This window comes from Setaria italica, chromosome VII (genome assembly GCF_000263155.2).
Source record: "Setaria italica strain Yugu1 chromosome VII, Setaria_italica_v2.0, whole genome shotgun sequence".
In the NCBI taxonomy this organism is placed as follows: domain Eukaryota; kingdom Viridiplantae; phylum Streptophyta; class Magnoliopsida; order Poales; family Poaceae; genus Setaria; species Setaria italica.
In genome coordinates, this window is record NC_028456.1 from 25,500,969 (window position 1) to 25,525,909 (window position 24,941).

The following is a 24,941-nucleotide window of genomic DNA, read 5'->3' on the forward strand; positions in this document are numbered from 1 at the left end:
GGGCCGTGTGGATCCAGCTCGCGATGGGTCGCAGCACTGCCACACCCCACCATGTGGGCGGCTGAGGAATTTTTGGCATGGCTATTTCGGCCGCCGCCGCATCGGGCGCGGAATGTTGGGCGCGCGCGCGGATCTCCGTGCCGGTCACGGAGACGGCATGGACTCGTGCCGCAGCTACAGCGGACCGCCTGCGCCGCTGCACGCGCGCTCCGGGGGGCGGTGTGCCTGCCTTCGGGGTGCGAGACCGTGGAAAGGCGCGAGCGGCCTTGCGGCTCTTGGACGAGCGTCAGCGGCGCACATTTTCTCCATGTTTTGCGTTCCGCCTGCAGCCTGCGTCTTTGCCTCTTTGGTTGGCTGCAGCCTGCAGCAGTGAGCGGCAGCGGCTGACCCACTGCTGCATTTGCATCTGCAGCGAGCGCTGAGAGGTTGCACAAGGTCGGATGATGCAGATAGCGTCCTGGCTAGCAAAACACACTGGAGCTGGATATACATGTACCCTTGGCAACTTGGTCCAAGCACAGTACAACATCGAGCCTCGACTAGTAGTACTTCTGTACCGGGAAGTCGATCATGTACGTGCATGTCAGCAGACAGTAGTCCTTGTGTCCTTCCTTCAGGCATCAGTGCTATCCCGCGTCAGCTCGTTGTGTAGACTTTTGGATGCAGGCATCCGAACTTTTGTGATTGTTCGACGCCAGCTCGCGACGCGAAGTAGCGTCACATCGATCGCCCCAGTCGCCTCGCCTGGCCACTGGCCTCCCCCAAAGCAGGATTTTTTTTTTATTTTTAACCCTTTTTTTTCTTTATTTTTAAAAATAATCTCAGCGGGGGTTTATTCGCGCGGGGTAACCCTTTTGGCCGCGCCAGACCGCCTGGCGCGGCAGGAACATGCTGCCGCGCCACATGCACTGGCGCGGCGGCCCCCTGCCACGCTGACGCGGCGAGTCGCGGCGCCAGGTGGGCGCTGCAGGGCCAATACTAACTTCACGCGCCGGCTCCCTTCCTCCTCCCTCCCTCCTTTCTTCCTCCTCCAGACACACCACACAGTAGCACCTTGCAGCGCCGGCCCCCGCCACCCCACCCCCAAATCCACCAAAAATCCGGCGTTTTTGGTGGGGGAAAGTAGTGGGAATCGATCCCTGCTTCGTGTGGAAGGTATTCCCCTACGTATTCTCGTGTTTTACCGTTGCATTTGGTAGATCGGAGGATGTTTAGGTGACTTAGGGTTAGGTTAGTGATTTGAAATTTCAATGAAATGCAATGGTGTTTTGTGTTAGATGATACGTAGTTCATACGCAATTGAGTCTCTGCCCGCGATATTGACGTGTAGAACTTGTTGAATACTTCGATTTAGGTATATATTCATCCAATTGTGTGGTTTACATGACATGTATTTTTTTATATGTTCAATTAATTAGTCTCATTTTTGTTTCAGTGTTTGTATTTTGTAAATCGAGTGTTTACATTTTATCAAAATGATGTATATAGCTAGTATGGATTACGTGTGTAAAGTTTGTTTGTGTATTAAATTTGTTGCACTTGATTTCCAGGTGAGATGGCGTCGTTTGGTTGTGAATACAAACAGCGTAGGTGGTATGTGCGTTATGTGGGCGAGTCCAATGTTGCTAGTCCCGTACCTCCTGCTCTTCAGGTACCACTTTGTAGATGTGGCGCGCAAGCAGAGGTGAAACAATCAAGGCATCCAAAGACAGCCGGAAGAGCCTTCTATGTATGCAAATGGACTTTTGATCCATTGCCTGCCGCACCATGCGATTTCTTTCAGTGGATCGATGGACCCGACAAATATGATCCTAGGATCCGCCTATTCCCATATCATAGCACAGAGCTTAAACCGTACCATCAGTTTAGGCGTTGGGTTCCTCCTCCACCAAACCCACCTAGGATGACCGATGAGGAGAAGCAGGAGGCTGCTTGTAGGCGTGTGAGGGATCCTCCCATGTGCAAGTGTGGTGTTCCTGCTAAGCTTATGCGTCCTAACTTAGGGGATCCACCTAAGTTTACTCCATTCTTTCGATGCTCCCTAAAGACTCATGTAAGTATATTACGAGAATATTAGTATGTCGTTTAGCTAGCAGTTATAATTTTGCAGTATTTTGTTCATACTTTAACTTGATGTTATTGCTTGGAAGTTGGAGCAGCGTTTTGTAGTTACTTTACATATGAGTAGTTCACGTCATGGGTTTTTTGCAGGATGGGTGGCCGTTGTGTGATTTCAATGAGTATATATACGGCCCAATGGCAATATGGCCAACAGAGGAGGAAGTGCGGGAGTTTGAAAGTGAAAATGCACCATGGCCATGTTTGTCCTCTTCTAGTGATAGATGCAAGTGTGGTATATTAGCAACAGAAGGTGTGGTGCCTTCTGAACTTGGATATGGTTCGTTCTGTGGAAATGCACATGGCGATTACTGGGTTAGTAACTACTTGTGTCTTATGTTTTATGAAGGTTGTAACTTGATTCAAATTTGTAAGAATATTTAATTGTTGTTGCAGGAGGGAAGGACATGTGATTGGGAAGATTTTTGTGGTCGATATGATTTGTTATTAAAGTTGGGAAATACATCGGAACCATGGAAGTGAAGGAAACAACAAGAAATTAAAGAAAAGATTAGGAAGAAGTATGATGTGCCTATTCCTGACGACGACTTGCTTTGGGGAAAAATATATCAAGATATGGTGCATGAGACTGGAGTGAAACCTAAAGGACTTTATGCAAGGGAAACTATTATTAAGTATTGGAGACAAAATAGATCCAAGTATCCACGACCTCTAACCGAAAATGAGAAGAGAGAAAATAGGAGGAAGTTGCAGGAGGAGAGGGAGTTGGAGAAACAAAGGTTGATGGAGGAAAGAGATCGCTTAGGTTATGTGGTTGATCCGAATATGAAATACCTTGAGGGTTCATGGGAACAATATTTGCAGCAAGTTAGGGCAAGAAAAAGAAAGCTTGAAATGGAAGAGTTACAACAAAAAGCGGAAGAGGCACAGATGGAGACGATGAAGGCTCTTGTTGCCGATTTACCTGTTGGTAAGGTTAATGTCGATAAGAAAGGCAAGAGAGTTGTTGTTGCCGGAGATGATGATGATGACGATGATGACGACGAGTTACTATATGAAGGTGACTCGGACTAGATGAACGTGTTGATGTAGCTGGATCATGTTTCTCTGTAGCTGTGAAAACTATGTAGAACATTATGTTTATGTTTATTCTGGGAACTACAATTAGTTGTCAAAAAACTATTTTCATTTCCGAGAGAACTATGTTCAAACGCATCAAAGTTTGCCGTGACATGACTGGCTTCTTGTGGTTTTGGCGTGCTGTTTTCCTGACCTCCTGTCCACGGATCACCGTAGTCAATCTCCATGCATCTTCCCGACCCGGAAGGAATAAGGTAGACCTGAATGGAAACAAAGGCAAACCGATAAAACATCCCGACTAGACGACGACGTCGTGAACTATGCGAGAGAGGCCAGGCCGTGCACAGGCCGTGCACAGACCAGCGTCCAATTTGCTACCTACTCCTAGTATTCTGTACTACTAGCTGATCGAGTGCGTAGAGAGTGAGGTAGTGGAGTGAGAATAAATGTAAACGTGTCGAACGTTTCGTAACCCCCTAATTTTCAACTTTTGCAAATTAATAAAATTTGTTAGAATTTACAAGAATTTAATTACTTTTGCTTAAAGATTTAAGGATTTTCTAAGGTTTTATTTAATTTCTTGGGCATTTAAATCTTTTCTAAAATGAATCATAGGAGTTAATTATTGCATTCAGGCGCATTGATTTTGGTCGTTTGAATTCAAATTAGTATTTGAATTGATGTTTGAATCCTTTTCAACCAATAGGAAAATCCTTAGGTTTCGGGGGGGGGGGGGGGTTTGGCCTTGCCGCGCCACGCCTCCTAGCGCGGCAGAAGGCAGCTGCCGCGCCAATTGCAATAGACTTTCAGTAGGTTTCGCCGGGGGGGTGGCCGGTCTTGCCGCGCCAGGCGGCCTGGCGCGGCAGGGGTGAGCTGCCGCGCCAAATGCAATCCACTTTCAGTAGGTTTCGCGGGGGGCGGTGGCCGGTCTTGCCGCGCCAAGCGGCCTGGCGCGGCAAGGGTGAGCTGCCGCGCCAATTTTAGTGAACTTTCAGTAGGTTTCACCAGGGGGGGGTGTGTCTTGCCGCGCCAGGCGGCCTGGCGCGGCAGGGGTGAGCTGCCGCGCCAAGTGCAATCCACTTTCAGTAGGTTTCGCGGGGGGCGGTGGCCGGTCGTGCCGCGCCAGGCGGCCTGGCGCGGCAGGGGTGAGCTGCCGCGCCAATTGCAATCCACTTTCAGTAGGTTTCGCCGGGGGGGTGGTGGCGGCAGGGGTGCGCTGCCGCGCCAATTTTAGTAAACTGTCAGTAGGTTTCGGCCCAGGGGGGTGGGACGTCAGTAGCGCGCTGCACAATCCGAAACGTATTTTTGTTCTAAACATTTACGAAAAAATACACGAACTACAAGTATATCATGGAGCAAACATATAACATTGTACGGACATAAAAAAACGTAACAACCAACTTAGTCTTTTACAAACGTGACATGAATAAACCTAACAACCAACTTATGGAATAATTGGGCACATGCTAGGTTCAGTGGCGTGACCGCCGCTCATCCGGAGGGCTAAAAGGATCTCTTGGGCGACGCTCCCTCCTTGGATGCGTGGGCAGGACATTGACGCTGCCAACGTCGGTGTGGTCCCGGGAACGACGACGCCGGCGTGGCAACCGGGTATGAGTTACAAGTTCCTATTGAATAATTGGGCACAAATCATAAAATTTGTATGACACTTCGGGAGCGAACATTAAAATGTATAATTGAATTTGGAGGAACTTGTGAATATACCTGGCTGGACTCTCCCTGCGTCTGAGTCACAGGTGGAGCATCGTGAGAAATCTAGAGTTCCTCACCATACGTAGGGTCATCATCCTCAGACTGCTCACCTTCCGAGTCCTCGCTTTCCTGAGGGGATGCGGGTTCCTTACCTCGCGATCTCCTGCTAGGACCTGTCGCAGTGGACGGTGTTGCAGCCCTGGGGGTAGTCACCAATGCAGTCCGACGTGATCCTGAAGAAGTACCCTGGACATTGCCCCCGTCGTGCGCATCTGAGGATGTCATGCAGTTCATCCTCTGCGCCATTCGCTTGCAACTTTTACGAACCCTCTGCCATATATTCACGACTATGTTATTGATGGTTACAAAGATAGTACGAGTATAAGTGAAAATTAGTTTGGGCTTCTACCTCTGCAAAAGCACGAAGCAGACTATCACCTTCCCCAACAGCGTGCTCCATAATCACGCCCGCCTCGTTAGAGAGCCTTGCAAGCTGCTGTCCCTGCACGCAGGAGTTTTCATTCCATAAGTGATCAATGTGACGATACTATAATTACAAACCGAAAGCTTACCATGTAGTCGTGGAGAGGTGCACGCTCAGGCTGTGTCCCATGGCGTGTCATGGTGTCGTACGCGTCAGCTATGTCAGCGTCATCATCAGACGGTGCATCCTCAATGGGCACATTAGTCCAAGATGGTTTCACTTTGGTTCTCGTCGAAGTACAGTACCATCTTATGTACTCATTGTTGGGTCGTCAGTACGGTCCACCTTCAGGATCGCATCCTTCCTTGTTCTGCCACAGGTGGATGTACCGGTCATGCTTGACCCTCCAATCATTCTCCTTGTACCGCTTTCTGCGGTCGATACTGCATCAGAAATTAGTGAAGTATTAGTATAACACGTTAATTGCGTTAATTGAATACCCTCCAATAGCTATTTATTCCTGCGTACCTGTGCAGCTGCTGCGAAGTCGATAATTCCAAAGGAGGGCACGGTTCCATCCTCCCAAACTTCCGCATCACCCTATGCGGCATATGAAACTCTACCACGTAGTACAGTATCATTGGGGTCGTGCACCTCCACAGCTCTCTATCTCTGTAGCACGTCGGTGAAAAGATGATATTGCTAAGCTGCTCACGGTCATACGGTTTCAATTCCACCTTCAAAAATTTTCACGCAATACTTATTTCATCTACCATTATACGCAAGTTAGCTTAAAAACTATTATGGTTACCAAATTACCTGGTGCTGCGTGAGAACATCAAACTCGTTCGTGTAGGCCCTGTAGCGCCTATCCGGATTGCCACGAACGGGCCGCACATGCTTCCACACGTGATAGAACGTGGGAAGAGCATCGTCTCGATGCCATGGCTGAAATTGCAAGTAAGTCCAATTGGTCACATGATACAATAGTTTTTCGAACATTAACGTAGAAAAAGGAATTAGCCGTTGTGACTTACATCGACACGGAGGCGGGAAGGTCGACCCACGGGCATTCGCTCCCAAATCCATATCTGGAGCATATAAGTGCACCCTCCAACATTGGAATCTCTCGCTGTGCGCCGGCAAGCCTCACATAACTGTCTGTACAGCCAGGCAAGAGCCGCTGAGCCCCAACTGTAAGTGGCTATGTTTTCCCAAACTTGACCTAGAATGGGGAGAACCATCCACGATACTGTGTTCCCAGCTGCATCTGGAAGGAGGAATGTACTGACAAAGTGCCATAGCCACACTCGAGCAAAGCGCTGCACGACCTCGTCATTTGCTCCCGGAGGACACACCTCGAAGTGCTCCCTCAACCATGCCGAGCTAACACCGGACGTCTTCTTCGAGCTATCTCCGCCCTCTGGCTCTGGCGGCCTAATCCCAATATGCATCTCGACCATATCACGCCAATTCTCATTCTGGATAATACCTGTCACTGGCTGCCCATGCAGTGGAAGGCCGAGTATCATAGCCGCATCCTGCATTGTGATGCTCATTTCTCCGAAGGGCATGTGGAACGTGTGAGTCTCCGGACGCCACCTGTCGACCATAGCGGTCAACAGTGGTCCGTCCATTGGAGGGAGACCCCCCACGACCTGAACAACGATATCCAAGAAACCTGCTCTCTGCAGATACTGGGCGTACCGCTCATCCCACCTAAGTGGTGAGTGCACCCTAGCCCTGAGTGGTGTCAAATTCTGCAAAACATTTTAAGATTATTACCAAAATGAGAAGTCAATCCAATTGTGAATAACGGGCTTCTAAAGTGGTAAGTAACACAAATATGATACAAATGACATTTGCAGTATGAAATTGTTTACACTCTACACAAACGAATAGTAACGATAGGCACATCCTTAATTTATAAGAACATTTCATACGAAAATCTTGCAATTCTCATCCTTAGGTATGCATTCATCAGCAAAAATTAGCAACCATTGTTATACCTCATTCAGGTCCGCGAGGTGGTGGGTACGGTGGTGCAAGTCGTAAGCAGCCTCAAGAAGAGGGTACCTCGGGGCCGCCATCCTAAAGAAACAACATAAATGGTCGTTAGTAAAAAGCTTCATTACATGATAAGTACGGAAAATATGATAATGTACTACTATAAAAAAGATAAAATAATAGCCACGCATAATACAAGCAACGCGCATACCCAATTGTTCGAAGTACGCGGCCTATTACTGCTCGGTCTAGATTTAGTGCCTTTTGATTTTCTACTGCGGCATGTGCAATTCCTGATGATCTTGTGGCACTTGGAGCAACGATTTTCCGACTTGTCAATATCAAAATCACCAGTATCATAATCTGCAGAAAGCCTCCCTTCCGACACGTCCATCTCGCCTGTGAAACGCTTCTTCTGCCGCCTTCCTACTTTATTTCTCATTAAACTGGGGTTAGGCACGTACCCTACCCCTTCATATGCCGGCCATTGTGACGGATCTAGGTAAGGTTCAAAGCTTGATTCCCAAATTTTGATGGTGTGCTCCCTAGAGTACAACGGTGACATGTACATGGGGCTTTCAAAGTTAAGACCTCTTGCCTTGCAAGCTGTAATGAAGTGTGAACATGGAAGGTGCAACAATTGAGGAACATTGCAGGTGCACGAAACTTCGTGCAGATCCACTCTATAGTGTCGGCCTCCATGACTCTCACCCCCAATGTTAGTCGTACCGTAACTTCTTATAGAATACACCATCCTTTCTGGCCCGTACGGTTCTGCTAAGTGGTGCACGGATCTAAGCTCAGCCTCTGATAAATAATTATCTGCAACTTGCCCAATTCTATAGCCTTGATCTAACATTTCACGTGCCTTTCCCCATCGGTTCACAAAGTAGGCGTTGCATTTTTCGAATGTGTATTCAATAATTCCAGCGACGGGCCTACTTCGGATGCCTTTGAAAACTCCGTTGAGTGATTCCGAGAAGTTCGTGGTCATAATACCCCACCGCATCCCTCCCTCATCGAAAGCCTGCGCCCATTTATCCTTGTCCCCCATTTCACCCTTCAACCATTCTTTTGCGTCATCGTTCAAGTCCTTCACTAAATCTTCTAACTTCTCACGAAATTCTCTCTCTGTATGAACCTTGCATAATAATTTCAATTTTCCAATCACACGATTGCTCTTCTGCCGACGCGACATGTTGGCAGCAAAGTGCCTCATGCACCACCTATGCACAAGCGGTGGAAAACCATCAATGTGGTCCTTCGCACAATTTAGAAGCCCATGATGCCTATCTAATATCATACACACTATCCGTGAAGGTCCAATAACATGTACCCGAACAAGTTTCATAAACCATGACCAACTCTCATTATTCTCACTCTCGACCAAGGCAAAAGCAAGAGGCACAATCTGTTGTTCTGGATCTACAGCAACTGCCATCATTAATGTACCCTTGTACTTGCCAGTCAAGAATGTACCGTCCACCAATATCACAGGACGGCAATGTTGAAATGCCTCACTACATTGAGGGAAGCACCAAAATACCCTTTGCAGTATATGCTTCAACACTCCATTGTCAGGAAGCATCATGCCACATGAGTCGATCCACCATTTAACTCCGGGATTGTAGTAGGTTATAGCTGAGAGTACCCTAGGAACCATGCCGTACGACTCCTTCTAGTCGCCCCAAAGCAGGGCAACAGCGTGTTGCTTCGCCCGCCAAGCCTTCGAATACTTCACACGGTACCCACTAAAGATGAAGATGGACTCCACGAGTGATGGCACCGATGTCTCGCTGTCTTTACGGATAATGCATAGGATACGCCGTCCAAGGTACTTTGCTGTGCACTGTACATGCTCTCACTTCGGCTGTGACGACCGACAAGTATGCGGTTGCACAACATTTGAAATTCTCCATTGTCCGGTGCTTGATATTAGCCGAGACCATACACGCCAATGGCATCCTTGCTTGCACATCACATTGTATCTTAAGTTCTTGTCAGAATGAACTACGCTAAAAGGTCTATGTAACCTCACCGCGTAGTCAGCCAAGAAAAACTTCAGCTCCTCAAGACTATTGAACTTCATCCCCTTCTTAATCACTGGACTCTCACCAATGGACGTCCCTTCGGCATTCACCATACTAGATTCACATATTGCTTTGTGAACCATACTTATGTCCTTATCATTGGGAACGGATGGCAGTTCGACATCACGTTCTTTTAACATCCGCAACTCACACTGGGTGTAAGAAAAACAATCGTCCATACGACGAATGCCTTCTACATCATGTACGGTTGCGGTGTCAAATTGCAGTCCATCCTCTTCATTTTCTACCCCGACGTTCTCATATTCATGCCCACCACTCTCAAATAGTGATTCCTCCTCTACCTCCTCACCTACTACCCCATCTTCCTCCAATTCACAATCTTCGGAACCCATAGAGACATTATCAACATCTATATTTGCTTCATCCCTCTCAAAAATGTTATTGGGAAAATCATCATTGGCAATAGCCAAGTCAAAATCACGTTCTGTTTCACCTAACACGTGATGCAACATTTCTGACTCCTGGGTACCATTATGGTTCACTACCGTCACTTCCTCCCTCATGACAACATTTGGGCCAGGCATACGAACAATTTCGACTATAACCTCCAAACATGCAACATTAGCTTCGTGCACAACATCCTTATAGTGCTTCCAATTCGCATCGGATGCTAACTTCATGAGAACATAATAAGCTCTAGCTTTCCCACAATCAAAACGACCTCTCAAACTGATCTCATCCACTCTACATCCATACTTCGTCATTACACGGTCAACTAAATCACTAAAACTTGGAGGACTATCAAATATTTCAATTGACTCATTCATATTCTCTAACTCCCCATTTTGTTTCACAACACCACCATGAAAAAATCGAACTAAACGATCCATCTACAAAATACAAACATATCACCATGTCATATACACTACACATTGCACATATTCGACATATCAACTACACACATTACATATATTGGACAAATTGCAAACAAAAAATACACATATACATTGCACTATACGATTCAATGAATATATCCTTAAATCAATAAGTTCTACACGTCAATATCGCAGGCAGAGACTCAATTGCGTATGAACTACGTATCATCTAACACAAAACACCATTGCATTTCATTGAAATTTCAAATCACTAACCTAACCCTAAGTCACCTAAACATCCTCCGATCTACCAAATGCAACGGTAAAACACGAGAATAAGTAGGGGAATACCTTCCACACGAAGCAGGGATCGATTCCCACTACTTTCCCCCACCGAAAACGTCGGATTTTGGGTGGATTTGGGGGTGGGGCGGCGGGGGGCGGCGCTGGAGCTTCGGGCTCGGGCGTTTCTGGAGGAGGAAGAAAGGAGGGAGGGAGGAGGAAGGGAGCCGGCGCGTGGAGTTAGTGTTGGCCCTGCCGCGCCAGGCGGGCTGGCGCGGCGAACGCACGCCCACGTCAGCGCCCACCTGGCGCCGCGACTCGCCGCGCCAGTGCATGTGGCGCGGCAGCATGTTCCTGCCGCGCCAGGCGGTCTGGCGCGGCCAAAAGGGTTACCCCGCGCGAATAAACCCCTGCTGAGGTTATTTTTAAAAATAAAGAAAAAAAAGGGTTAAAAATAAAAAAAGGCCATACCTGCTGCCGGAAATGTTAGGCTGTTCCTTCAGCTTATAAGTTACCGAATAGTATTTTTCTCTTACAACAAATCAGCCATTTCAACTTTTCAGCCGGTTTATAAGTCCGACTGAACAGGCTCGTAACTTGGTACTTGCCAGTGCAGTTTCTAACTCTCCACAGTAGGAAACACAGTACCGCACTAGCGCGACGTCGGCTCTGCAGATTTGTCTGCTGGTTCGACGCGACAACTCGGCCCTTCCCCAGTATCCTGTATCCGATCCCGTTGCGGGGGGAGAGGCGCGGATGCACGGATTGAAAACGCTTGTCTTTGGTGAGCCCAGCCCTGGAGCTGACGAACTCTGATGGGGGCGCCTGAATTGATACTTCGATCGATTCTCACGATGCTTCGCTTGCCTTTTACCCCCTTGCCGGACCCCGGAAGCTGCGAGATGCACGCTGAAACAGTGAGGTTGGGCCGTGCAGAGCTGGTGGCTGTGATGGCGTACGGTACCATTTTTTTTTTATTTGACGGAACCTATCACTTTCCCTCGTCTGATGCATCGTGCATTCCCTGGCACCAGCAAATCAAAGAATGTGTTTTTTTTTTTCCTTTGAGAACACAACAAACCGTTCGTCATTCTGATCGGCTAATACTAATACTCGCCTCCAAACCTGTTGGTAAGTGGGCTTTGCTGAAGGCCCAAAAGGCTTGGTTTGGTACTTCGTTCGTTCTCGGAAATCTAGGCCTGCATGCACGCGCGGGTGGGGGGATTTTTGGGCCACCTGGATGGGCCATGCCCATGCCTCCCATTCACTTCGCACGGCACGGCCCAAATCAGTGCAAATATCCTGGACCTTCCTCCGTCCTCTAATTCCTCAGTCATTTTCGGGGGCCGTAGGCCGTAGCATTGCTCCTCCACAACCACAAGAACCAACACGGCAACCTCCTCACGAGTGACAGCGATGGACGGACTAACAACAAGCTGCGTCACGCTTGACAGATGGCAACTGACAATGATACGTGAGGAAGAGCCGAAGAAACAACTTTTCATATTCACCATAGTTCAGTATAGAACAGGGTTGTGGCCTGTGGAAGGGTCGAAAGTCGAATATCAGTCAAACTCCATCTGTATCCATGTCCTTCAAGTCGAATAGATTTTAATTGATGTTCTTTTCTCACTTTATTCTTAAAAAAAATTATAGATCCACACAAAATTGCGCCATCCATTCTCCTTTTTGTTTCAATAAAACATGGTTATGACCTCAAGCTCTAAGGAGATAACCTATAATGGAACGAAGAAATGCTTCAAACACCCCAACAGAGTTTGTGATGAGAGAAACTATTAGCTGATCTTAATGCCAAAATTACATCCGCGTGAGGTCGTATCCAATGTACAGCATGCAACAACACCATATCCTTATAAGGTGAAAAGGAGGTATGATGCAGCGCAGTAGAGGATACTTTAAAGTGAAACGACTGTTATAGTTCGGCGTTCATAGTGCCTTGTTTCAACAACAGGAAAACATAGTGCCTTGTTTCAACAACAGGAAAACAGTTTGTGTGAGGATATTTCCTTTGAGATAGTGAAGGTGAACTAGATTTGCACCACGCCAGGTTCTCATTCTTGGACCCTTCCAACTAGCTTTCACATCCGACCCTTCCAACTAGCCCACTCAAGGAAACAAAAATCCTAGCTTGCCTACCATAGTACCACTCATGGCATCAGATATACGTCACACCTTTTCGCCATAAACAGTTTGATCATGTCACATACTCATAGCGTCTCAAATATCGATTTGCAAAACAACAAGAGTAAACAACTAGTGTCTTGCGCGCGCCCCTGCGCGAATTAGGTAGTACAGAAGAACAGGCGATTAATATTAACATGACATATATTGATACATGTTGTACCCCACATTGTGCAGGGTGATCTAACATAGACAGGCATAAAAAAAAGGCAGTTCCGCCTTTAATTACTAAGGGTGTGTTTGGTTGCATGCATCATATGATGCATGCATGGATGATCCTGGATGGGGTGGTTCAACCAATTTGCTTGTACCATATGGTTCATTATAATTAGTAATAATGAATTAATAGAATAATGTATTAAGTGGGATGGCCTCATCCTGGATGAGTTGGTCCAATTCACCCAACCAAATAAAAGGATCATTATTATTTTGAATCATTTCATACATGAATCAAATGATACAATTAACCAAACACACCCTAACAAACTATATCCCACAGATACCATGGTGGGAGCTGGTACAAAGGAAAAGGTTGAGAAAACTAACATCAATTAATGAGAGCTCCGTGTAGGGATGAGTGAACTGGAAAACGAGACGGGAAGATAAAGTAGTAAACATACTTAATTACAACAGTCTGAAACGTGAGAAAAATGTTTTTTATGCCACAAAGGTCAGCAGCTCTCGCAAATTAGTTGGGGTTCATTTAATTTGCCCATAACCTGCACAAACAGGAGCGAGGAAGCACCATTAGTTAGGGTTATGAAGAATAATCAGGTGGTAAATGTCGATCCCATGGCAGGATGTACAAATCGAGGCTCCAAATCCAATCCAAATAGAAAAATGAATATATATATATATATAATTATTTAATCTCTAACTCACAACAAACACCTTCAGTAACATCAGCCCAAAACCAGAAGCAGGGAAAGAGGAGTCGGAGGGGAGCAACACAACGCGGCAACTGCTACACATCGTCGCCGTCGCGGCGCTAAGGGGCAGCAGGCGACAGCAGGAGGTGGCGCTGCACTTTGGGGCGAAGCTGAGCAAGCGAGGGTATCTCGAGTCTTCCGAGCCTAGATTTTTTTACCGATTGAATCACCGTTTCACGTGTGGGCCGCACGGTGAGGCGGAGTCCGCAACGTAGACTAGCTATCGACGTGGGTAGCGCGGTTACGCGCCGCGTTTGTTATATTCTAATGGCGTGGACTGGGACGAGGCAATTCGGAGCTTACCTGCCCCGTCGGGTATCTTTTTACGACTGACACGTAGCGGAGAGAGAAGAGGAAGGATGTGTTGTGCGGTACTAAACTTTATTCCCACGTTACATGAACTAAACTAAATTAAAATAAAAATCCTTTTACCTTCTTCCCTACCCTCCTGCTACCCCAGCACCTACTACCGCTGGAACTCCAACTACCGCTGGTTGAAGCTTCTGCCCACTGTCCGCCGCACCTAATCTCCATCTCCGACGACGGTGGAGCATCGCCCGGACGTGCCCAACCTACCCGCCACATGCGAACTCTTGCGCGGTGCAGGTAAGATCCTTCGTGCGTCGGCGAGTAACGGAGCGAGCGGAGGATTGGCCCGAACAGAGGAGCCTTGAATCGGCGACGAGACGGAGGCTCGTCGATTCGACCGCAAGGTGAGCTCAAGCGGGTGGCGTCGCGTTGATTTGGACGCTGGGAGGCTCAACGAGGTGGCGGAGCGTCGATTTGACCGTTGAAGGACCCCGATGGGGTGGCGGCAGTCCTTCTCGTCGCCTCTACCCTATGGTGGGCGAGCACCGTCGCACGTTGAAGCTCCGCCGACCTAGCTGCGGGGCAAGCGAGCTCCGACAGTGCAGCCGAGCGCCGCTGCGCAGGTGAGGGGAAGGAGCAGCGGTGGACCCGCATAGGTAGGCAGCGACGGCGAGGGGAGGGGACCCGATAGGTAGGCAGGGACGGCGAGGGGAGGGGAGCAGCGATGGGTAGGCGCAAGCGGAGGAGCGGCTGCATGGGGAGGCGAGCAAAAGGACGACGATGGCGACGTGCGGGAGGGAGCCGGTGGGAGAGAGCGGTAAATGAGGAGCAAGATGTCCAGCACACCTTAGTCCAATTTTATGAATTATTAGAGGACCAAAGGGTGTAATCCGAACTTTAATCCACCTGAGGAGCAAGGATGTCCCAGCACACCTTAGCCCAATTTTATGAATTATTAGAGGACCAAAGGGTGTAATCCGAACTTTAATCCACCTGTTTGGGGTGCTTAGAACTAAAAGTGCAAATTTTAGTCAAAAAATCTTTAGTCTGCGCGGAACGTTTCATGGAGATAATGGTACCGGCGGGACCAAAGAACTATCATATATTTTTTCAGTATATATTGTAGAAATTACTCCGATAATTTATTTTCAACTACTTCCATAAAAAATTAAAAAAATGAATGCTACTTTTTTTAAAAAAGGACAGTTTCTACGTATTATTGCGCACATTTTCTGAACAAAAGAAAATCAAAATATTCATATGCAAACCAATTTTCTTTTCAACATACATGAACCACGCGAATGTTGCTGCAAACATCTTCCATCTATTTTTTCCGCAAATGTTACATAAGGGCAATTTCATAACAAAGTTACAGGCATATAAAAATCATAAAAATACTTTATTGTATTAGAAAGCATGAGCTTGCAAGAAAAATAAAAAAAACAACTACTTTCAGATCTTCAAAAATAGTGGAAGGCATAATTTCAGATCTTGTGCTCTTCTCAAGATGTTTTCGAGTGATGTCCAGACACACAACATCCACATCTTCCAATCTCGCAAGAAACACCAAGCAATAACATGTTTGTCGCCGCATTACTTGCTGTAGTTGTACGCGTGGGGAAGGTTAGGGTCTTGGGGGATCCACAAAGACCGTAGCGGGACCCTACCTCCTCCTACTGGCACATGCCTTCTCCGGCGATGTCGAGCCGTGCGCCGCCGTGGGGAGGCTAGCGGGGGAGGGGGAGCACCTATGGTGGAGGATCCGAAAGTCGGTGGCCTTACCTTTCAAGGATTGCACCGGATCTGGGCTCCAAGCGCGTGGCGCCGCCGGCCTCCCCAGCGAGCTCCTCACTGTAGTAGCTCGACGCACGGGGAGAAATCTTCCATGGAGGCCGCCGGCGGCCGAGGGGATCCTGGCGCCTCCTCCATGGATCAGGTGCGGCTACGTCGTTGCCGCCCGATGGATCCGCTGGAGCATTGTCATGACCCGCCTGCCCCACCGCCTCCGGCCTCCGCACCTTGGCCACCTCGCCGGATTAGGGACTCGGTAGAAACTGAGAAAGGAAGAGATGAGGAGAGAAACGGAGGGGAAAATGAGGAGGAGAGAGAATACCGGCAGTAAGGGTGCGTTTGGTTGCGAGGACGAAGTGGGACGGGACGGGACGATCCCACTTCGTCCCGCGTTTGGTTGGAGGACAGGTGGGACGGGGACATCCCTACGAGGGAATATACCCTCCAGATGCGGGATGCCCCCGTCCCACCAAAACGAGCGGACGGGGGCATCCCACTTCGCCCCCGTCACGCGCCGTCTGCACCGGTGGGGCTCCGCCCCAGCCGGCGGGCGAGCCGCAGGCGGAGGGGCCGGCGCGGGCGAGCTCCGCCCCGGCGGCGGGCGAGCCGCCGGCGGAGGGGCCGGCGCGGGCGAGCTCCGCCCCGGCCGGCGGACGAGCTGCGGGCGGAGGGGCCGGCGCGGGCGAGCTCCGCCCCGGCGGCGGGCGAGCCGCCGGCGGAGGGGCCGGCGCGGGCGAGCTCCGCCCCGGCCGGCGGACGAGCTGTGGGCGGAGGGGCCGGCGCGGGCGAGCTCCGCCCCGGCCGGCGGGCGCGAGATCCGCCACGGCCGGCACGGGCGAGCTCCGCCGCGGCCCCTGGGGCGAGCGGGGCGAGCGGCCGGCGGGGCGAGCGCCCCCGGTGCCGCGGCCGGTGCCCACGGCCTGGGCGGCAGGGAGCTCCGGCGGGGGCGGTAGGGAGCTCCAGCGGGGGCGGCACGGCTTGGGGCGGCAGGGAGCGTTGGAGAAGATACGGGTTAGGAGAAAAAAAAAAGAAAAGACGATGACATGTGGGCCCATATATGACATGTGGGTCCCACTAAACACATGCAGCTAACGGTGTTACCCGAGCCATCCGTCCCTCGTTTTCAATCCATCGTACCAAACAAAAAACTGGGATGAATTCATCCCTCTCAACCAAACAGCAGACGGGATGATCCCATCCCAAAAAATAGAGACGGCACCGTCCCATCCCATCTTGTCTCCAAACCAAACGCACCCTAAATGGCGGAAGGTGGACACCGGCTCCTTAATTACTTCCGTAATCGCTTTCTCTCTCTTCGAAACGTTCGGCCGTTGATATTTGATCCCACGGGGCAGGAAACCACCTCCGCGGTAAATGCCCTCCGAAGTTGATTTTCGCGTGGACTGGCAGCAAATTTTCTAACAATCCAGCCAAAGCCTGCACCTCTCGTGTGCCCGTGGTACCCCATGGGCAGAGCGAACACGCTGCCATCCTCGTGGTCGAGGGTTGAGGCCAGCGGCCCGCGTCGGCTCGTTGTCGAAGCTTTCACATCCGGCCAGGCGGCCAGTGTCGTCGTGACGGGATGCGCAGGCAGCCCGAGCCCGCTGGTTCTATCGTGCCCGGCGTGCATCCCGACCAGCCTTTCTCAAAACCCACAGCCACGCGGCACCTGTGAACGAGTCGTACCACTGTACTTGTAAAAAAAATCGTACTACCAAAACTCACCACCAGACGCCAGCCCCACGGCGGCGCGCCAATGTCATCGCGCCATCCGTTTGGCCAGTGCACTACACAAGAAAACGGCAGCTCTGGGCACGCGCGCGCGTCCGCCACCCCTTCTCGCCGGTCGCGGCCACGGTCAGGTTCACGCCCCATCCGGCTCCGGCCACGGCCAGGCAGCGCGCGCGCGTGCGGCCGATCGACCGGGCGGTCACCATTGCCAGCCGCCCCAGGGCGCGCGCGAGTCGCGACGCGAGGACAGCGTCGCGCCACGGCCGCATGCACGCGCGCGGCAATCAATGCGCGACGTCGCGGGCGCCCCCCAGATGCAGCTGCGCGCGCGGCTACGTGAGGCCCATCTGCTTTTGGGCGGTAACGACCCGCTGGCCAGCCCCGGCGCTGCCCTGCCGCCGAGGGAACGACGGCGAGCGCGCGCGGCTCACACGTGCTGCGCGCCGGGACCAGCCTGGGCTAGCGGACAAACCGTAGCTTTTTTCCGATATTTGTTACCCGGATTCGGCGGGGTTCCGGCACTCGATTTGGCTGTCCGACGAAAGCTCGGTTTGGGAATTTGACCGCAGGTGTAGCCGTGTAGGGTTGGAGCCCTGCTACGCGGCGCGCTGCGGTTCCTCCGCCGGCGGCCTCTTGGAAGCTTGATCACTTGATCTCGCCTTCTTCCTCACGGAAAATATCCAGAATCTTCGTGCGGTGCCGTGCAATCGTGCATGAATGCTTGTGCGGTAGTACGACGGTGAAATTCATTCAGTCCTTGGAGAGCACCGGCATACGGAGTACTCCGGCCATATAGGTTTGCAGTGAGAAAAATGGTGCGCTGGTTTGCCTCGCCAAAGAAAGAACACGGCAACCTCTCGTGGCGCATCCCCCGGATGCAGCTTTCACCGGTAGAAAACCGACCTTGAGTCCCGGTTGATAAACCTCATATCTCTCGAAAAACTAATTGGGACTAACTATTCGGGATTAAAAAAAGATTTTTTTCTTTTTACTTTCAATTCTTTTCCATATTAATGCTAATTGTTGCTACACATATATATTACATATACGTATACATTCTTAGCGTACACTACCTCCACGTATACGCTCGTATACAAGTCGTATATATTTTTCATGATAGTATAGGCATAATATTAATTATAACTACTATATATACAATTCTTAGTATATTATACACATCAAACTAGTATTTATACTATTACTATATATACAATAATTTGTCCTCTTCATTCTTAGGATCCTCCCATTGTGGTGTTGCTCCATTCTGCTACAGAATGTCCATCGTAATAAAATTCTCATTTATGATTTATCACCTCGTCCACCAGAAATCCTATGAGAGTTTCTTGGATTGCCAAAAGCCTCTCCTTCTCCAAGAGTTTTTCTCTAAACAATTAAATGTAATGAGCTAGAAAATAATTAATTATTAATAGGTTTATTTTACATACAGTTATGTTATCCGATATCACCTTGTCCCTCACAAAATGGTACATATGCTCGCAGACGTACTATCCACATAAATTATTCCCTTATTCCTGTCTCAAGCACTTTAGTGGGAAAAAACAAGTTATGAAATATTCGTGTTACAGAATGTACAAAATGTGGAAACTTTATACGTACTAGGAACGGCGGCGCAGAGGGCCGCGATGGAGGCGGACAGCTGTGCAGGGGCCGGGCGTCGATGGACGGCTTGTAGAAGACCCGACGCCGGGGAGGGGGCCGGACGATGGTGGATGGCGGCGGCGCTGCTGCAGTGGTGCCGGTGTCCGGGTGCTCAGCGCACGACACCGTGCGGTGGGGGAGAAGCCGGCAGGCCGGGGGAGGAAGAGGGAGCCCGACTGGGAGGGCGCCACACCGCGGAGTCGGCTGTGGAGGCGAAGGGGCGGCCGGCGGAGGAGGAGAATGGGGCGTCGGGGCGTCGATGGGTGCGCCGTGGAGGAGCTGCCGGCCGGCGGCGTGACGGCTAGGGGGACGATGATGATGCAACGGCCGGGGGGGACAATGACGACGCATGGTGAGGTAGCGGCGGGCCGACTAGGCGAGTGGGGGCCGCGTCGCGGCTGTGGAGGAGAATGGGCGGCGCAGGGAATGTCGGCGCTGAATGTCGATGGGGAGGCGCGGCGGCGGCAGTCGAGGAGGAGAACGGGTGGCGCGAAGATGTGGGGCAGCGGCGTACGCGGCGGAGCACGAGAGGTGGCGGATCGGGGGAGTGAAATGAGGAGGAAGAAGGAGGCGGAGAAGAGGTAGTTGTGTCGCCCCCCCCCCCCCCGCCCCGGGTGTCCTTTGCAACCGAGACTAGGGGGCTTTTCGTTTCATGCTGGTTTTGTAGTTTTAATTTATATATGTTTTAAGTTGTTTTGTACTGGTGTTGTTAAAGAAAAATAAAAAATTACATATTTTGAACATGCAAAGATATATTAAATTAGCAATTATATTTAAAATAAGTTTGAATTAGTTATTAATTCTATACTAGTTAAATAATAAGTTTCTAAAATAATTATTTTAATGCATCGATTGATCAACAAACTCTTCAATTAAATTATTTCAACGCGCAAAAATGCAATTGATATATGTGGTTAAGTTAACATTGTTTATATTTTTCGAAAAAAAGGTTCACCATAAAATATTACGATATAATTAAAAGGTTCTGATGGCTATAGAGCATTACATAAAGGTGCACCATATTTAGTGCATTACAATGTAACGTTAGAAAACTTCTATTACTTGGTCATGATCGCGGTGTAAGTATGGAGCCTCTTGTTTGGCTAGCATGATGCTTGGATCAACTTCGACAGTGAATGGAGGCATGCTATCAAACTGATCATAATCATCTAACTGGTCAGTTTTGTCCTTGACTCCCACGATTTTTCTTTTACCTGGAAGAACTATGTGGCGATTTGGCTCCCATGGATGTGGCGATTTGGCTCACATGATTTTTCTTTATCTTCTGAATTTTTCTTAGGTTCGCTAGACATGTCCTTCACATAGAAAACATGATGCACATCGTAAGAAAGGACGAATGGTTAGGCCGGGTCCATTATTGTTATTCCATACTGATCTTTTGTTACGCCACCTCCAACTAGCTTCACCCATTGGTAATGAAATAGAGGGATGTTCAGCGGTCCGTATTCGAGTTCTTAGATCTCCTCTATGAAACCTTAATACAAGTCCTTGCTCTTGTTGTTGTCTATGTCATCTATATGGACACCACTATTTTGATTAGTGCTTTTTTTTATCTTGGGCTCTCGTGTAAAATGTATAACATTTATCTCGTAACCTTGTAACTTCACGATTGTGCTAGAAGATCCCCTTGCTAACCAAGCGAGTTGTTTGTAAATCACGGAGTTACCCGAAAGGTGTTGATGCAACTAAGAGGGAAAAGTATCCATGTGATGACGTATAACTAAGGCATCGAATTTTGTCGGGTATTGGAAAAATAGAATCTGTTTGTGTTCCTCGATATACGAAGCCACAAATGATGATTATTTCAGAACCGTGAAGTGTGCTTTATGGAACAAATCACTATCATTACTTAAACTTGATTTTCTTCCAAGGGTGCCCGTTCCCCATAACATCCCCTCGTGGCGTGATGTTGGAACCCCAATTGAATACAAAACTCAATGATCTTCTTTGTTCCATATCCCTTGGCGATGCCTCCTTCTGTACAGACACGATTAAGAACATAGTTTTTTAGACTAACATGAACCTCTCGAAAGGCCACATATTGTGCAGAAATACTGGACCAAGAATAGTACTCTTTGACTAGGTGATCAAGGAGGTGCGTCATAATATTGAAGAAGGATGGTGGAAATACCAATTTAAAACTGATAAGACATTGTACCATATCGTTCTGTAGCTTTAGTAGCTTGGTTGGATTGATTGCCTTCAGCGAAATCGCATTGAGAAACGTGCATAGCTTTACCAGTGTTAATTGTACATTCTCTAGTAGAATACCACTCATTGCAACCGGAAGCAACTAGGTCATCAAAATATGACAGTCATGGGCCTTTAGATTTATGAACTTCTTTTTTTCATATTATTATTCTCTTTGTATTCGAGGAGTACCCAGACAGAACCTTGATACTATTCATGCAGTCAAACATGCTATCCTTATCTTCCCTACTGAGAGGGTAACTGGTAGGATGTAAGTAGTGCCGTTCTTTATCTCTGTTTTCCAGATGTAGATCATCTCGTTGATTTATACATTTCAGGTCCTATCATGCTTCCAATGTATCTTTTGAGTTCCCACAAAGCCTAGCACGTTCATGCAAAGATTCTTCATCAGGTGTATCATGTCTATTGCATCGTGGACCTCTAGGATTTCCCAACAAGATAGCTCCCGAAATATAGACTTTTTCTTCCACATGGGTGCACGTCCGTTATTGTCGTTCGGAACAGGTTCGCTACCAAGACCCATTTCATTACCATGTGCAGGTCTTTTACGATGGTCTAATGCCCCTTTGAAATGCATCCCTTTTCTTTCTTAACTGGTGGTTAGCAGGAAGAAATCGATAATAACCCATATAAACGATCTTCCTAAAGTGTTTCAAATACATATTGTCTATGTCTTCTAAACAGTGGGTGCATGCCCGATATCTCTTATTTATCTGTCCTGAAAGTTTCGTCAACGTAGGCCAATCATTAATGATTATGAACAATAATACTCGTAGGTGAAAACTCTCCTGTTTATTCTCATCCCACACATGTACACCTTCTTCCTTCCAGAGCATAAAGGTTCATCAACCAACGGATTTAAGTACACGTTAATGTCGTTGCCAGGTTATTTTGGGCCTTGGATAAGTACCGGCATTATAATGAATTTCCGCTTCATGTACAACCAAGGAGGAAGGTTGAACATACATAGGGTCACATACCAACTATTATGACCACTACTCAACTCACCGAATGGATTGAATCCATCAGTAATTAAACCAAACCTTATGTTCCTTGCATCACTTTTAAAGTCCGGGATTGCTCTATCAATTGATCTCCACTGGGCCCCATCCGCGGGGTGTCTCAACATCTCATCTTGCTTACGTTATTTTTTGTACCATCACATCAATTTAGCATTCGCCTTATTTCTGAACAAACATTTCAAACGTGGTATTATAGGGAAATACCACATCATCTTTGCGGGAACTCTCTTCTTGGAAGGATACCCCTCAACATCATCAGGATCATCTTGTCTGATCTTATACCGCAGTGCTCTGCACACAGGATAAGTATCCAATTTCTCGTATTCATCACCACGATAGAGGATACAATCTCTAGGGCATGCGTGTATCTTCTGAACCTCCACTCCCAGAGGGCAAACAACCTGTTTAGCTTCATATGTTGTGGACGGCAATTCATTATTCCCGGAAAGTATGTTCTTTACAATTTTCAATATCCCTTGAAATACCTTATCGGACACACCATTTTTTACCATCCATTGCAGCATTTCCAGTGTGGTTCCTAGTTTTTTATACCCCTGCTTGCAATATGTGTATAATAATTTTTTATGATCATCTATCATGCGCTGCAACTTTTTTGATTCCTTCTCAATTTCGTAGTCTTTTTGCGCATCCCGTAGCACCTGACTAAGATCATCAATAGGTCCGTCTTCTGCAAACTTTTATTCATCAGTCTCGTCCATTGTAGTATCTGCAAAATCTTAGCTTGCAGCCCAGTCCGGAATGTTGTTATCATCCTCCTCTTCTTCGCTATCTTCCATTATAACCCCTCTTTCACCATGCTTGGTCCAAACCAAATAGTTAGGCATGAAACCATATCTAAACAAGTGGCTGTGAAGAGTCCCCCAGGAAGAGTAGTCCTTCTTGTTACTGCATTGGAAGCATGGACAACATATGAATCCCTTCTCTAGCTTGTTGACTTTTGCTACTTCGAGAAAATAATGCAAGCCATCAATGAACTTCTTGGTCCGTCTATCTGCATTGTACATCCATTGCCCGTCCATCTGCATTGTATTACATGAAAAATGGACATAGGTCTTCGTATCAGATAAAAAAATTTGATCAATATTAATAATTTACACCAATCAACCTTCATAAAGATAAAAAATAATTTACATGAAAATTACACCAATCAACCTTCATATCATTCACTAGGTCAACAAAAATAAAATTGGTAAAATTCTGGAATAAGACAATAAAGATATATATATTACATACGCTCTATAGTGGACTTCATATAGTCAATAATCCTAAAATAATGGTACAACATAGCAGAATGTTGGCTCTTCAAACCATCTCTGCACATGACTCAATCTTCTACGAAGTGTATGGAGAGTCACCTCCACTCCTCCAGTACCAGAAAATAATGGTACAACAGAAGATCTTCGAATCCATGTACTCGGATTGGATATCATAAAAGAATCTTGAAATAATTATCCAAACGTCTTTTGAAGTGCCACATTTTCATAATAGAAGTATGATGGCACACAATAGCCTGTCAAGGTAAAAGATTTGTTCACTAAGCATGGCCCATTTTAGCAAATCAAAACTAACTAAAATTCGATAGGTCAAGGTCAGTGAACAGTGTCTACCTAAACAGGCTCTTGGGCCACTATACTTCTATTATAAGAATGTGGCTCCAAAAGTTATTTGAAAAACTATTTTAAGATTCTTTTATGATATTCAGCCTGAGTTTGTGGACTCGAAATTCTTCTGTTCTACCATTATTTTTGGATTTTTAACTTCGTGAAGTTCACTATAGAGCGTCTGTAGTCTTTAGTGTATCTTTGTTGCCCTGTTCCACAATTGTAGCATTAAGTTGACCAGTGTAATTTTCATGTCACTCTAATTTAACGTGCAAACTATCCAGAAAATTGTAACAATGACCAAATTCTATTTCTTACGCTTACAATTTATTTACCTTAATTTTATTTCTTACACCTGCAATTTATTTGACTAAATATTAAAAATACATTTACATTATTTTTCCCCATACCTAATATTGATCAGGATATTTATCTAATACGAATCATATATAACAAGAAAGCTATCCATCAAATTTTAATTCAAAAACATGTATAAATAAAAAATCCTCACCATTCTTCCTCATTCTAAAACTCATTTTTCTCTATCTCTAAAGCATAAAACAAAATATAATAACAATAAATGAAGGGAGGATGAAGTAACTAACTTTTACAACACTTTAGATGAGTGAAATCCCCATAAAAATGAGGAAAAACATTGGGTAGCACCTCCCTAAGCTTGCTTGCTAACCATGGAGAAGGAGCCGGAAGCTCGGTCTGAGTGGCTCGGGCTCAAGGAGGAAGAAGCTGAATTTTAAAGGCGAGGCATTTAGTCCCGGTTGAAAACACCAACCGTGACTAAAGCTCCTTACCAGGACTAAATGGGGACCTTTAGTCACGGTTAGTGTTTTTAACTGGGACTAAAAGCTCCACCTGATTCCCTCATTCCACTAGCTGTTGCAATCGGGGCTAAAGAGGTCTCTAGCTCATCGGTGG